The 10,522-nt window shown below is 42.3% G+C and overlaps 1 pseudogene; it reads left to right on the top strand.

Annotated features, from left to right (window-relative positions):
- The first annotated feature begins 1,586 nt into the window (after nt 1-1,586).
- LOC115577586 (gastrula zinc finger protein XlCGF57.1-like) lies at nt 1,587-10,453 on the top strand (annotated as a pseudogene).
- The last annotated feature ends 69 nt before the right edge of the window (nt 10,454-10,522 follow it).

Raw genomic sequence — 10,522 nt, 5'->3', positions numbered from 1 at the left:
CTCAATATTTTGCTTAAAACTTCTGTCAGTAAAATGGAATGAACCCAGTTCATGCAGCAAGCTTTGCTCCTGGTGTTATAATAAAGGCAGATTCAGGGTTTACTGAGGTTCTGAACGCTGTAATCTACACAAGTGGCCTCACAGAGACTCCAGCAGTGAAGAGAGGCTCCAGAGGAGGAGGATGATCCCAGAAGAGCAGCAGCCGGCTGGTCAGGAGGGACTGCAACAGCCCAGCAGCTCAGGTATTAAAAAGGGAAACTTCAGGTCACAACTCAGGTTTTATTTGCAGCTGCTGTGAACGGAGGAGAAGCCGGAGAGTGAGATGCTCCCAGCTAGCTTTAGTTTCTCACACACCTTCATGTACAGACATGGAGATCAAATCTGACCTATATTATATTATATTATAATGCTTTCACAGAGTTTATGAAAGAAATTGGCTTCAAACAGAGGTACCTGGCTGAAGAGATGCTGACTGATCTTGGAATGACTGATTCGCCTACAGTGACCATGGAGGACAATCAAGGAGACATCGCAATCACAAAGAATCCTGTCAATCATTCTAAATATAAAAACAGACTAAACACAAAGACATTCACTACCATTACATTGGTGAATGTGTGCAGAATGGGCAAATACGAGTGCAGTATTGTCCAACAGTTGATATGAAGGCAGATATGTTGACCAAGCCACTGACAAGACAAAAGTTTGAGTACCTCAGAGGAGAGATTGGACTTTACCCTGTTTAAGTCTGCCTGATATGCTTACTGTACTGTTTACTGCTCAATATGTTATGGAACCTGTAAGCAAGGTAAAAGAAGTAAGGAAAAGAATCTTAGATTTATAATTTTGATATTATTTGTGAGGTCAAGCACTGATCTTAGCTGTGGAAATTGCTTAAGTGCTTAAATGCTGGTGTAAAATTAAGTGGGAGTGTAAAATCAGTAATTTGACATTGTTGAGAAGGCGTTGTACCTCCACCTAGTGACTGCTTTTGAAAAGTGTTTTCTGTTCTGAATAAAGACACGTGAAATAACGACCCTCACACACCTTCATGTACACAGACATGAAGATCAAATCTGACGGATCGGAGTCACTTTTAAATTATTTTATATTTATTAATTATATCATGTTATATTATATCATAAAGTATATGGAACACGTACATGTAGATAGTTCCCTATAAATGAATCTAGTGGTTGAATTAGAGGTAGCTGTGCTCTTCATATCAAACACACTCATTAAGTAACTTATGTAGGCTACTTCTTGGATAAAGTCCCCAGACTCCATTAAAAAAGTCTCAATTTAGTGAGTTGTTGAGTTAAGAGACACTTATAACGCTTATAAAGTGTGAAACTCTGTCTACATCACTTTCTGAACTATTCGAGCCTTCTTGTTCATTCGGCAAACGTTTTACATGAAGATATTCCTTTCTTGTGTTAAAATAACGACATGTTTACACGTTAGAATGAAAACAAAGGCGGTTCGGTTAACGTGCAGCTGCGAGGTTTGTCCCAGGGGACTTGCCGTAGCAAACCGTCAGAGGCTCGCGCTGCACGTTACGAGCGTTAACGAATCAAAACAAAGTTTGTTTTTATTCTAACTGCGCCGCTCAGATCGGTTTTCTTCTGATTATTGATGATCGATTAGAGAGGAGCCGTCCACGGTAGTGACGTAGTGACAGTCTGGATGAACGTGTGTGATGGACTTTGTGCTGTTTGCTCTCAGACTCATCTCCCGCCAGATACAAGTATACTCACGTTAGCTTAGCATGCTAGCTGTAAACAGTGTGACTGTGTGAAAATGTCTAAAGTCCAGATTCTGAGATCGTTGGTGAAGCAGCGACTGACTGCGGCTGCTGAGGAGATATGTGCGCTGTTTGAAAGGACGATAGCAGAGTACGAGGAGGAACTGTGTCGGTCCACAGAGCAGAACCAGCGACACCGGAACCTACTGGACTCTGCTTTAACGCCTCAGCTTCGGTTACACAGAGCAGGTTCGTTCTCCTCCTTCTTCACTGTCGGCACCGACACAAATCTGCATCTTTGTTCAATAGCTTCCGGGTCATGTGACCCATTGACTCAGAACCAGAGCCGAACTGTGTCCAGATTCTTGCTGAGTGAGACACATCTCTTTGTATTGGACTTTAGTGCTTTTTCTGCTTTAAGTTAAAGAGATAGTTGGTGTTTTTTGAAGTGGGGTCATGTAAAGAACATATCTATAGTGGATCTGTTTCCTGCCGTAATCACCGATCAGCGCAGCCTCAGTTTGGAGCAGCAGAGAGCCGCTCCAGCTAGACGCTCAGCTTTGTACTGCAGTGAACGGGTCCAGAGAAAAAGAGAAATTAACCACCTAAAACAAGGCTCACCTAATTTTTTTTACATCAAGTCAAGTGTACGTTGTATAGGTAAAATTCAAACCGCTTTACATCGCCGTCAGACTGCGCTTTTTTTGGCACTACATTTTCTCAACCGCAGAACCTCCGTATCCCTACGTACTAGCGTAACTGGGCAACAGCTGATCTGCGAGCGGCGGAATATGGCGCGAGGCCCAGCTGTTGGACGAGAGGTTTACTTTCGATAAAAACGAAACTTAACTCTCCGTATCCTTCCACATTAGCGCTCATGTAGGGCCCTATGATTTCCACGATCACGGAATCGCGGACGGAATCGCGGAATTGGCCGATTAAAACGGAATCTACTTTTTAACGCGGAATTAACATAATTTCACTGAAATGTTGTTCTCGTGTGGAAGAGGAATGTTTGTCTGCGGAAAACTGCACGGGGGGGAACTAAAACATTGCAAGCATGGTGATGAGGCTGCTCACAGCTCCGTCTTCGTCGGCGAAAAAGCTGAGAAACTTGACATTTATGTGTCAGGTGAACTGTTGTTTTGCAAAGAAGCAGAACTGAGAATCATAATTAAAGGTGTAATGCCGCTGCGTGAGAGTTAACCACCTGTCCGATTCATGTTATCGGCATATAATACCAGAGTGACTGCTAACTGCTGCTAACAGTAGCTGCTGTTAGCTAGCTAGCCCCATTAGCCACAGCCCTCTTAGCTGACTCTGCCTGGGCTGGGAGGCTTTTCTGGATCTGCCTGAGAGCTGACCATGTTTTTATTCAATGAAACCCATAAAAACACAAAATACTACTGTATGAAGACATGACAGAGCTGCCAAGCGTCACGCTTTGAGTGTGACAGTCACGCAATTTGACCCATTCTCACACCACACGCCACACTTGACATTTCTCACGCTTATATTTCCCCATTCAATACTCTATATTTATTTTTTTCATGATAATAAACTTTGGTCCTCGACTTGTCGTAGTTCGAGTAACTCTGATTGACTGACCGAGATAACCAATCCCAGACCAATCCATCAGTCCTTTGTGCCTAAATCTAACCAACCACGGAGGGCACCACTCAATATAAACCAATCAGAAGCAACGTAAGACGGGTCTTGGCGTCTCTAACTATCTTTTACTCACAACAGCGCCGACATTTAAAACCCACTCGACATTCTCCTGTGTGTGAGAGTGAGAGAGTGTGACTGTGTGTCTTTTTCTTGCATTTGTAAGTTGCAGTGCGCTTTTTAATTTATATGAAATTAAATATACTTCATTTGAAGGCAAGTTTGTTTTTTGCCTGCTTATGTTACTAAACTCATTGTAATAAAATGATTCTTTCAGAATTTATTTGATTTAAAATTTTTTTGGTAATGCGTCGTGAAGGTCTTAAATTTTAATATTTACGGTCTTAAAATGTCTTAAAAAGGTCTTAAATTTGACTTACTGAAAACTGCTAGAACCCTGATGAATGTATTTTGTCAAAATTCTTGTTACAATTTTCATTTCTAATTTCTGGTTAATTAAGACTAGCATTAGGAGGCCACAGTGCAGGGAGAGCTGCTGGCATGAAGGTGAGGACATCAGTCTTAAAGAATAAATCGACGTTAAACAGGCCAAATCGATGTTAAAAAAGTTCAAAAAATTTAATGTTATTTACATTAAACACACTGTTTTTTGTAGTATAATAAAAGTAAATCAGGATTCACAAAAATTACAACGGAAAAAAACGGAATTCCCAAAAATTAAAATGGGAAAAACGGAATTTGGGAAAAATAAAACGGATTTTACTCATGCATAGGGATACAGGGGTTCTGTGGTTGAGAAAATGTAGTTCCAAAAGAAAGCGCGGTCTGACGCCGATGTAAAGCGGTGTGAATTTTACGTACACTTGAACTGATGTGAAAAATTTTAGGTGAGCCTTGTTTAGGTGGTTAATTTCGTTTTTTTGCTGAACCCCGTTCACTGCAGTACAAAGCTGAGCGTCTGGGCGGAGCGGCTCTCTACTTCTCCAAACTGAAGCTGGGCTGATCAGTGATTACGGTAGGAAACAGATCCACTATAGATATGTACTTTATATGACCCCACTTAAAAAAAAACGAACTATCCCTTTATTATTCTGTTTGGAAATCAGCATTTTTAGCAATAGATTAGATATAACTTTAGCTACATTATTAGTTTAGATATAACTTTAGATATATTATAGTCAGTAGCTTCCAGGTCATGTGACCCATTAACTCAAAGTCCACCCTGAAATGTCTCCCTATAGGTGAGATCAACACATCCAGGTACTTTGCACTTCTGTCACCTTCCAGTCACAAAAACAATCCTTCTGATTTGTAAAAAAACAAACTGTGGTTACAACTTTACAAAGACTGTTTTTAGATTCACTTCTGTCAACAGACACAATCGCTCACATGTCATTCACTCAGTGACATCATGAACTGACCTGAGGTCAGGTGTTTTACCCGGACATCACGTATTGACTGGCCGGGTCTCACCACTTTCTGCAGAACCTCCTGGTCTGAGGCGTTACAGTTCTCAGAGCAGCTGGAGCTGCAGCCAGTCGTCTATGTAGAGACGAGTGTGAGTGAGCTGCTTCCTCCTGAAGTCCACAATGATCTCGATGTGTTGTCCACATTCAGGTCCAGATTGTTGAGGTGACACCTGTCGACCAGACGCTTCACCTCCTCTCTGTACACCAGCTGTTCTTTGACCCGGATGAGGCCCAACACTGTTGTGTGGCCCGAGTACTTTATGATGATTTGTACTGAACCTTTCAGAATCGTCGTGGGTCATCAGGGTGAAGAGCAGTGGGCTCAGGCTCAGATGCAGGGCTCAACAGTGCGACTGTTTTGCTCGCATTTGCGAGTTGATTATTTCCAGTGCGAATAGAAAATTCCATTCAGTCGCATCAGTGCGACTCCTACAAAACTGTAGTACATGCACCGTTTTGCTGTTTACGTGAGCACTGAGCAGTAAACACCCAAATTTTTTCTGCCGTTTATCCGCAGTTTTGCACACAAACGCCTCACTACAGTCGTTCACTTTCTCCGGCCGCTCTGTGTCTGCGCTCGCTGCAACTGCCTCCTCTCCTTCTCTCCTCCCTCTCCTGTTGCTGCTTCAAACATGACACCGGCTTTGGGACTGACCGGCTGATGATTGGCTGTTCTGCCTTAAGTCCCGCCTCTCTTGCAGTGTTAGATTTTATTGTTCAGCTCGTACTGATGATGCGGGAACTACCGCAAAATACCCAATAATAGCCGGGCGTTTATTTGTTTCAATCACTTAGCAGACCAGGCGTTTATTTGGGACAGGCGTTTAATTCCCTCCTCACAAAAATCCAGGATGAAAATGTCACAAACTTCTCCAGCTTCTCTGTGAATTCTCTGGCATCCTTCTGGGCACAACACGTGAAAAAGGCGAAAAAGAAAAACGTGCAGTGTCAGTGGTCACGTCTTTTCCTTGATGTTTTTTCAAAATAAATTAGACTCGCAAGACAAGAATATATATAGTTTATTATTATTATTATTATTATGCATATTCTTGACTTTGAATGGGAGCTGCTGTAAATCAATTCTGTTTCTGATTCATATATTATGCAGTCAGTTTTCCATATTTTAAGTTAAATTAAATGAATCAAGACAGATGTCACATTACATGTCAGGGGTGTGGTTATTATAGGTGCCTTTAAAAAATGATCCAGGTATACTGATCCCTCCACTTCGGGATAATTAATGGTACTGTTTGTACAGTGCTTTCAGAAAATCAATCACCTGAAATATGATAACATAATTATAGGAGTGAGAGAAATGATACATCTCAAAATATTAAATATGTTGTAATTTAAATTTTGAAATTTTAATACTTGTTATTACGCAAATCCCTATTACTTTTTGCCACCACTGCCAGAACATACTGATTTTGCAGGGACAGACTCTCCAAACAATTAAATGGGAACAATTTCAGTTTATAAACAAGTCTTTTTTTTTTTTTTTTTTTTCCAGAAAAACAGTTATTTCAATTTTTTTCGTGGCTGGGCCACTATAATTACACATGGGGCCAGTAAAACTCGAATCTACTGGCCAAGCGTTGTTGGACACTGGGAGGCAGCCGGGGCACTGTAGCTGTGAAGCTTTAAGACCTCCACACGAAGCAGCCTGGTCGTGTCCACAACAGAGGACCTGATGCGCATCAGCCTCGTGGGGCCTCCACTGGAGAGCTATGACCCAAGTCCAGCCGTAGAGAGGTGGCTTAGTTCCTGGTCAAGCGGGTCAGGAGACCAGACTATGTTGACTGCTGGAGCAGGGACATTCTTCCAGTTTAAAAGAGCCAGTTATAACATTAAAATTAGTCTACAGGGTTAGGATTAGGCTAAATAAGTACTTTATTTGTTTGAAAATGACGTTTTTACCAAAATTACTAATACTAAATTTTTCCGCATGGTAGCACAGTGCTACTTGGAAAAAAGCTTAGCGTCAAGCCCTGCGATGTAGTGCTCAGGATATGGTAGCTTCAGTGGAGCAGGTGGAGTGATGGAGGCGGCACTGAGACTATGTGGTCTTTCACCAGCTCGGGTCTGAGTTTTACAGGACGGTAGTTTTTAAGTGACAGTGGGTTTTTTGGTACCGGGATGATGGTGGCTTCTTGTAGGGGGTAACGATCTTCTGGCTCAGGGAGGAGTTAAATCATCTGTGAGGACACGAGTCAGTTGGTCTGTCCGCTCTTTAAGCACATGGTCAGGTATATTGTCAGGACCTGCAGCTTTCTGTAGGTCGACTCTCCTCAGTGTCCACTGGACATCAGCTGGATTGAGACTGAGAACCTGGTCGTCCTGGTGAAGGGGGCTTTAATGGTGGGTGTTTTATTTAGTGCATCAAACTGTCCAAAGTAGTTTGAGGTCATTTAGGAAGTCCGTGTTGCTGTCACAGTGGGGGGAGTGGGCCTGTAGTCATGTGTTTTATACCCTGTAACAATCGTCTGGTGTCCCTAGAGTCATAGAAGTGACTCTGGATCTTTGACTGTCGGCCTGCTTTGTATTCCTGATCGCTCAGTTCAGGTAGAGGTTGATTATTCAAAGCAGTCCTGCAACACACTTGTGCCCAGTCAGAGGAGCCCAGGTGGGGCGAGTGCTTTAAAAGCCCCCTTGATGTTAGTGTACTGATGGTGTAGTGTGTAAACTCCCCGAGTCACAGAGTCCTCATATTGGTGATAACCAGGGAGAACCTTCTTCATGTTGGCCTGGTTGAAGTCTGCAGCAACAGAGACCTCTCCAACAGGATGTGTGGACTGTAGCTCACTGATGGAGCAGTACTGAGTGTTCAAGACCTCCTCAGTGTCTTCACTGGGGAAATGTATACTGCCATGATGACATCTCAGTACGTTCCCTGGGTATGTAGAGAGGGCGACATATAACAGTCAGAATTTAATGTGGGAGAGCAGTGACTAGAGACTATTGTGGGATTTGTACCAGTAGTTATTTATGTATATTCACTCCACCAGCCCAAGTTTTACCCCTGAGAGTTCAGCTCCTGACCGCCCAGAATGATGTTAGCCCCTCCATTTAAATGGTGTCTGGGACGGTTGAGTTCAGCCAAGTCTCATTGAAAATCAGGGCTCAACAGTCTCTACTGTCCCTCCTGGAGGCTAATTTCCAGCCTCAGGTAGCATGAATTCAGACTTTTTACAATGCGGCATTATGATGCTGTTATTTCGGTGTCCTTTTGAATTATTCATTGTGGTCAAATCACAGAGGAATCTTTTTGTTTTGGGTTTACACTAATGTGGCCAGACAGATCTATTGTTTTAACACACCTGTTAAGAAGCTGCCACTCAGTGGAGACAAATGGACAGATGCTACACAGCTGAGAACTGTTCACCTGTTAGCTTCAGGTAGCACTGGAAGCTGCAGACTCTGGCTGGGTGCCACGTGTTCACGGCTATTTCTATTCACGTTGTGCGAGTAGACACAATTAAGATTTAACAACCCTGCGATCAAAGAAGTGTGAGTAATCCAGACCAAATATTTACTTCGTGTTTTGTCTGAATGCAGAATAAAAGCTTCATTGTGGGCACAAGAAATTTTACAATGGAGGTTATCAAGGAGCATGAAGCATCAAATTGTCGGTGCAGAAAACCAAAAGTAAGAACTTTAAATCAACAATAAACTTGTGATTGTATTGTTGTTGATTTCTTTTTATTTACAGAGTAAGTAAATTTCCAACACAATATTACTCTTACACACTGTTTAAATTCATCAAGATTTCTCATTTCTCATGATGTTCAGTGGAACAATGTGGGGTTACCTGTCCGCTCCAGTGTTTAGCTAAATATCAACCTGATTTGAACTTTTTTCTGTCGGCCTAACATTTGTCTTTTTGTCTCCTGTGTCCTGCAGATGTCCAGCAGCTGTTGTTTGGTCAGAAAAAGGTTTATCCCAAGCAGCAGGAGTGGAGCTCCAGTCTGGACCAGCAGGACCCAGAGCCCCCACACATTAAAGATGAACAGGAGGAACTGTGGACTAATCAGGAGGAAGCTGATATCACTGAGTTCACATTCACTCTTGTCCCTGTGAAGCATGAAGATGATGATGAAGAGAAACCTCAGTCCTCGCAGCTTCATCAAAGACAAACTGAACAGATGGAAATGGAAGCTGATGGACAGGACTGTGGTGGACCAGAACCAGCCAGGAGCTCAGTTCCAGATAGACATTTACAATCAGAGACTGAAGACAGGACAGGAGACTCTCTTGAACCTGAGACAGAAGACTCTCCTGAGCCTGAGGCTGAAGACTCTCCTGAACCTGAGACAGAAGACTCTCTTGAACCTGAGGCTGAAGACTCTACTGAACCTGAGGCTGAAGACTCTACTGAACCTGAGGCTGAAGACTCTACTGAACCTGAGGCTGAAGACTCTACTGAACCTGAAGCAGAGGACTCTCCTGAACCTCAGGGTAAAGACAATGATGATGTTTGGAGTGAGACCAAAGAACCTCAGTCAAGTTCAAACGCTCAGAAAAACATTGAAGTCCCTGTAAGTGGTGTAGGATGTGGTTCTGGCGAGGAACAGTTTACTTCCTCTGACTGTGGTGAAAGATCTAGCAAAAACTCAAAACTGAGGAGTTTTAAGAGGATTAAGACTGGAGAGAAACCATTTAGTTGTCGTGAATGTGGTGAAAGATTTAGCCAGCAGCAAAATCTTATCAGACACGCAAAGATGCACATGGGAGAGAACCATTTAGTTGTCCTGAATGTGGTAAAAGATTTGTCCGAAAGCAACATCTTATCACACACACAAAGATTCACACAGGAGAGAAACCGTTCAGTTGTCTTGAATGTGGTAAAAGATTCAGCCAACAGCAAAATCTTTTCACACACACAAAGATTCATACAGGAGAGAAACCGTTCAGTTGTCATGAATGTGGTAAAAGTTTTGTCCGAAAGCCAGATCTTATCAGACACACAAAGATTCACACAGGAGAGAAACCGTTTAATTGTCGTGAATGCAGTAAAAGTTTCAGCCAACAGCATAATCTTATCACACACACGAAGATTCATACAGGAGAGAAACCGTTCAGTTGTCGTGAATGTGGTAAAAGATTCAGCCGACAGGAAAGTCTTATCAGACACACAAAGATTCACACAGGAGAGAAACCATTTAGTTGTGGTGAATGTGGTAAAAGATTCAACCAACAGCAAAATCTTATCACACACACGAAGATTCATACAGGAGAGAAACCGTTCAGTTGTCGTGAATGTGGTAAAAGATTCAACCAACAGCAAAATCTTATCACACACGAAGATTCATACAGGAGAGAAACCGTTCAGTTGTCGTGAATGTGGTAAAAGTTTTGTCCGAAAGCAAAATCTTATCACACACACAAAGATTCACACAGGAGAGAAACCGTTTAGTTGTGGTGAATGTTGTAAAAGATTTACCCGACAGCAACATGTTACCACACACATCAGGACTCACAAAGGATAGACATCACAAAGTTGTTGTGAATGTGGTGAAAGATTCAGCTGACAGCATAATCTTATTGTACACATCAGGATTCACACAAGAGAAAAAGCATTTCTTTGCTCTGAATTTTGTAAATAATTAAATAATAAATGTAGACTTAAGAGAAGTATGACCCGACACGTGGCCGTGAACACAGGAGAGAAATACTTCTGTTG

The sequence above is a fragment of the Sparus aurata genome, unplaced genomic scaffold (assembly GCF_900880675.1).
Source record: "Sparus aurata unplaced genomic scaffold, fSpaAur1.1, whole genome shotgun sequence".
NCBI classification, from domain to species: Eukaryota; Metazoa; Chordata; class Actinopteri; order Spariformes; family Sparidae; genus Sparus; species Sparus aurata.
Note: the sequence above shows the minus strand (reverse complement) of the source record. Positions and strands in the feature narration are given on the sequence as shown.